Source organism: Salvia hispanica, chromosome 6, assembly GCF_023119035.1.
Source record: "Salvia hispanica cultivar TCC Black 2014 chromosome 6, UniMelb_Shisp_WGS_1.0, whole genome shotgun sequence".
NCBI classification, from domain to species: domain Eukaryota; kingdom Viridiplantae; phylum Streptophyta; class Magnoliopsida; order Lamiales; family Lamiaceae; genus Salvia; species Salvia hispanica.
Window position 1 is genome coordinate 28,237,270 of NC_062970.1, and position 6,709 is coordinate 28,243,978.

Below are 6,709 nucleotides of genomic sequence, written 5' to 3' on the forward strand. Positions count from 1 at the left end.
TCTATAGATTGTTGTCTAACGTGTTGGATATTGCTCGTTCAAGAAAAATTGCTGTGTTAAAGGCCAGCAGATTGCTGCCCGTCTTTTTCCAGAATTTTTTTTTTTGCCACGTGGCAGCTTATTATTCGTTCACGTGTAAAAATGATTGACTAGAAATGGTGGTATGGTGTTATTTTAAGGGGTGGTGGCACCCTAACATGCCCCTATATATATATATATATATATATATATATATATATATATTTTCTAAATATATGAATGAATTAAATGAATTTATATATATTTATAATTTTAAACTTCAATATGTTTATATATATACAAAATATATCATATATTCGATATAAAACGATATATCGCGATTTAAGGAAATTTATATCGTTATCGTATCGGAAACTTACGATATGACACCGTATCGTATCGAAAATTACGATATACCAAAAATTCGATAATTTTTCAATATTTTTCAATACGATACGAGCGAAATATTATTTTTTCGGTACTTTCCCCAGCCCTACATCAAACACTAGGCTAAACATTTTTCATTCCGGCGTGTTACTCTGATGCAACCAAAAAATAAATGCATAGATGTGAAATTCCAGTACTACAAAAATAAATGCATAGATATAAGAGGGCACAGTGATGGGGCCAACTCATCCGCAGACTCATATTGATATTTGTGCATTGCAGATATCTACCATTAAGAAATGTCTCAGTCTGGTGTATAAAAATATGAGATTTCACTTGCATCTTATTTTGCCCTATACTCCTTCCGTCCATAAATAGGAGTTTGTTTTATTTTTTTTAGTTAATTCATTTCATTCACATTTTATTTGAAATTAACATATATATTGAGATTCAAATTTCACTAATTTTTTTTTCACTCACTTCTCTTAGCATTTATTAAAATTCATGCCGAAAAGAAATGAGACTACGAGGGTACTGTTATGTTATTAATTGGTTAGTGACTCACTGAAATTTACTGTCACATTTACTACGGAGAGTCCCTTTCAGCTTATGAATCACTTTTGTGAATAAATGAAATATAGCTGTGCAGATAGTTTCTACTCTCTACATTATGTAAATTGACAATTTCTTTGTTAAATTCTTTGACCAGTCTCTAATTTAAATTTTAAATCACTTCTGTAAATAAATGAAAATTGGCAGTGCAGCATAAACACTCTACTTAACCACAATATATTTTGATTAATAATAACCAAAGGGAGTTAACTAGTTAATTAAGAGGCCTTCAAATAAAATCCGTATAAAAATTGTTATGAAGCTGTAACTATGAGACGTATAAAAGGGAAAGGGAGAGTATAAGTTTATAACAATACAACTACAAATACACATAGAATTCAATGTTGACATTTTCTACGAGTGAAAAAATGGAGATGTCACCTCAAACACCCCTAAATCAATTCAAGGATTAACTTAAATTAAAAAAAAATTATCAAAGACAAGAAATATAACTCACAATTTTCATTTTGGTACATGTTGATGTCGTATTTGTATGTATATTGCACAATCCAAGAAAACGAACTAAAATAAGGGGGGGAATGGGAAGACATACATTTTTTTAAGAAAAATCATTAGTAGTGGAGGAAAAAGGAGTTGCCATAAGTTAATGATAATAGACAAACATTTCTATCTAATATTCTAATGCTGTATTCAATCTAAAGATATATGCGCAAATTAAAATGTTTTCAAATAAGAGCTGTTGAAGAAGTTTGAGATCCATAAAACTAAAGAAATGTTGGGAGAAAGCAAATTAACCTTGTTTATTAACATGAAAACCACATAAACATGAAAGAAAGGGTAAAAATTACGCCACAAAAGCGATTGAGCCGTCCCGCCAATATCACACAACGCCGCCGCCGTCACAAGCCAATCCGTGACAAAGAACGAAACCCCATTTCAAAAGATTGGATCTTGTAAACAGCGACATGCTTCGCCGCCGCCGCCGTAGCCCAAATCATAGTCTCTGAGCTTCGCTTGCCGAGAACGCAGAAAAAGTTTGGTTTCTTCAGCCACCCATCTACGAAGATGGAGTGCAGTGTTTTAGCAGCTACATTGTTGAGAGGAAGAACTTGAAATCTTGAGATGGAAATTTTGTGTTTGTTTTGGATTGCGGTTGTTCGAAATGGGCGTTACTGTTGTCCCATCTTTTAAGAGAAAATGATTTTATAGCAACAAAAGAGAGGAAACTGAACATTTTTGGCTTGTGGTTTTACCTTTTAAAACACATATCTCGACCTAACGACGACAAATTAAGGCTCAAGTTTAGACAGTTAAAAGACTTCGTTTCTAGGTGAAAATTTATTACTCCTAGGCCTACATCACTTTACTTTACTATTGGACTATACATATTGGACACGCATTAGTCCTTATTCCTAGGGGGTAGCAAAAGAACCAAAAATCGAATATCCGATCCGATCAAATTCATTAAGTTTTTTTTTCGATTTTTTGTTTCAATTCAGTTTATTTTAGGCTAATTTTAGTTTTTCGGTTCAATTCTAATCGAAAAAAATGAAAAAACCAATTTTTTAGTACTCCTTCCGTTCCTTTCAATTTGTCACCATTTGACCCGGCAAGAGTTTTAAGAAATGTAATAGAAAGTGAGTTGAAAAAGTTAGTGGCATGTGGATCCTAATTTTATATATTGGTTTCATAATAAAATGGGAGTGATAATGAGTTAGTGGAATGTCACTACCAAAAATGATAAAAAGTGAAAGGTGATAAAATTTTAGGGACGGACGAAAATAGAAATAAGTGACAAATTTTCAGGGATTGGGGAAATATATAATATTATACCTAAAAGTAATCTTTATTTTGTTTGGATGTGTTAATTGGTTTATACGAATTTTTGTGTTAATTATTGATAATTAATTTTAGGATTTACAATTTTTTGGATATATTGTGCAATTTTAATTTTTCGGGTTCGATTTTTGTATTTTAGATTTTTGGATTTATTTATGAAATTTCAATTTTTTTGGTCGGTCGGTTTTTATAGTTTTGATTTTGGTATTTCGAATTATTCGTTTCGGTCGTTTTCATTTTCACAAAATTTCATTTTTCGTTTCACTTCGATTTGGCCAAAAAAATCGAATAAAAAACTGAATGCTCACCCCTACTTATTGCCTGACACCGTATGTAGGGGTGGGAAAAAATACCGACATACCGAAATACCGAACTTACCATACCGAAAAAATACCGAAAATACCGACTTTTCAGTATACCGTAGTTTTCGGTACGGTATCATACCGTACCGAAAACTTTCGGTACGGTAACGGTATCAAATATCCCATACTGCGGTATACCGTGGTATACCGAATTTTCGGTATATATCATACATGTGGTATACCGAATCTTCGTTATATACGATATATACTTATATGTATAAACTTAAAATATTTAATATACATAATCTAATTAAATACTATATAAAAGACCTCAAATAGTACTTTCAGAGTTAATCCCTCCGCCTCACATTTCACGCAGATTCATTTGGCACATATTGCCATTATTTTACTATAGTTTCATTTGGGCACATATTTGAACAGTAACCTAAACCGTGTCCCATTTTATATTTAATATTAATATCAGTAGTTAGGTTATGATGGTTTCATCAAGTTTAAGTTTAAATGTTATTTTAAACATTTTGGGCATATTTGGTTGTTTTGGATTTGGATTTGGATTTGGATTTGGATTTGGATTTGGATTTTGATTGTTGAAGTTTTATTGTATTGGACTTTTTTCAAATAGTTGAACACTTGGGAATGTTATTTTAAATATTTTGGATATAATATTATAATAGATTTTTTTATAACATGTATAGCTGTATTACGGTATTACCGTAAAAGTATGGTATACCGTAATACGGTACGGTATACCTCATTAACGGTATGATAATGGTATTGAAAATTATCATACCAAATTTTCGGTATACCGAAGTCCGGTATACCGAAAATACGGTAAGGTGTCGGTATAGAATTTTGTCATACCGCTACTTTCTGTACGGTATGCGGTATGAGACTCTCGGTACGGTATACCGAGATTTTGAGCGCATTTGCGGCGTTCAACCCAGATTTGTAGTTGAATTTCCGGCCTTATTACAATAATTTTTCAGCCTCATTTGACGACTTTTTCGTTTTAAATTTATTTTTAATACATTATTCCATCTATAATTCCATCTATTCTTCTTCTCATTTTACTATCCCCACTTTAATTATATTTCATTCTCTTTCTCACTTTCTACTTCAAATGAGTTTCGATAAATTCAACTCTTCTTCCAATATGTCTTCGGAAGCAGAAGAAGAGTTCATAGAAATTAGGTGCGGATTTATTACCAGAGGGTCCTTTATAGGCAAAATCAAAGGTTCGTAGAGAAATCTGTCATCGGGTGTGTGTGTACCGGGAGCATGTCGTGAAAGCTCAATAACTAGTCTTTTACTATTTTTCTCAACAGCCACAGTGAGTGAACGGTAGGATTTTGGACTTTTTTAATGATGCAGTAGAAGACAAGACTTGGAGGCTAAGAAAATTATATTTTGAGTTTTATTTATTTCCTAGTTAGTAAAATTAGTAGATAGAAGAATATTAATTGTTTTTCCTTCTACAAATTAGGTTTTACTTTTTTGCTTATTTTCCTTATAGTTATCTTTGCTTATTATTTTAGTTATTTTCTTTCCATAAGTTTAGGATTTCTCTTTGCCTTATAAAGGCCTCATTGTTGATCTTAAAAGATAGACTTTTGATTATTAATTTTACGTTGAGTTTTTATACTCTGAAGTTCTCAAATAGTTGAGTTCTTTATCTACCAGTTCAATCGTTCTCATACGTTTCTCCATCCATTTTGCATCATTTGGTATCACGATCTAGGTTGATTATCAATAGCTGAACGTAGACATGGGGGTAGACGTGGCAATGCTCGTGGCGGCAATCGTGGTGGGGGACGTGGAGATCTCCCAAACGAAGAGTCTGCATGAGAGCGTGATCTGCGCGACATCGAGAACGATGATCTGAGACAACAGGTTCGAGACCTACATCGACGATTGGCGCGACTGGAGAAGCCTCTGGGGAAATCCAACTCCATGAGGTCTATAGCGCCGGAGCGTTATTCGATGGACGATCCATTATTCAACGACGTCTTCACATCATATGATTGCTGGATTTGGTGCCCCTTGCACAGCGGAAGACTTGCACAAAACAAATAAATCAGACGAGGATCTATTTGACCGATTATGCGATTAATCAATTCACATGTTAAACAGATAATTGCATGCTAGAACGCAAATAATTCATGATTAGAAAATATAAATCCTAAACATGATTTCTACAGTTTAGAGTTACCGATTTGATTCTCCAAAGAATCGACGATTGCTTGCGCCTTCTCCACGTGATGATCTTCAATACTAGACCATGGATCTTCTGACTGGTTCCCGAACTGTATCTCGAATCGATATCAGGGTGGGCTGATCTTATCAAAATACTAGGACTCGAATAAAAAGAAGACAGAAATTCCTCACGGAGAGAGCTGAAGAATTTTCGAGCTCTTCTACTAATCAGAGAGGGGGAGGAAAATTTCATCTAATAATAATTGTGATTCTGTCTCTCCTTTATTCTCATATTTATATTAAGTTCATATTGGGCCCAGTCAGGGATCTATGGAAAGTTTTGGATATGGGCTTCCCCAATTAGCTTTTTACTAATTAAATTGAACCCACAATTTAATACAAGCTTATATTGGAATATTACGAGCAGCCACTACAGAAATAATATTGCACTCCCCATCCAAATCCGAAATTACAAGTAATCCGGGTTTCCGTTATTTATATTATTTATTTTCCCGCGCTTAAGATATAAATGTCCATTAATTAATTGAAGTCTGCTATGGACTTAATTAAGTAACATCTTATTAATTCCAATAGTGGACTCAGCAAGAAACACTTATTTATTAGTAATAAAACTCCTACTGGCCAGTTATCCGAATAATAAAACCTTGTTCAAGCTCCTCTTGAGGACATTATCAAACGAGACTCACCTCGCGCACGATTCAACATAATAGCAATCCTAACACCGCTAGATATTAATCACCACTACCCAATATATCAGGATTATTGGGTTGCGAAAAACCCGCACCATTTGATAAGTCAAAGTAGTGCATAATTAATACCGTATCCTCAATGCTAACGTATGTAGATTAAGAAATAGTATTTTATCAAGACCCAGTCTTTCACTAGATAGCATAAAGACACGTGAAAAAAACCGGTTTGGTTGGTTAACACGCTGTGTGCACAGAAAGAATATAACAAGTTTCCTTGGTCCAGCAAATCCACTAGATCACGCGGTCTAGGAACTCGTTGGTCGTCGGACACACAGAGCACTTTTTCAAAAATCCTCAACCACTTTACTAAACCTAGCATAGGGTAGTAGGGATCGATCCCACAGAGATGGATGTGTAACAATCATGTTCAAGGATTTGGACTTGTTTTGGGGGTTGGCTGCTGCCACGCATTTTTTTCGGGTTGAGGAAAATAAACTTAACTTGGGAATTTAAACTGCTACGCTAACCGCTAGACCTAGGCGAAACAGCAAAGCATGCACAAAAATTAAACCAAACAATCACTAGATCTAAGAAACTACTCTAATTACCTAGATCTGGGTAACAAACTGACTGTGGGGACCATTACTGAAAAAGCAGAGTACGGAC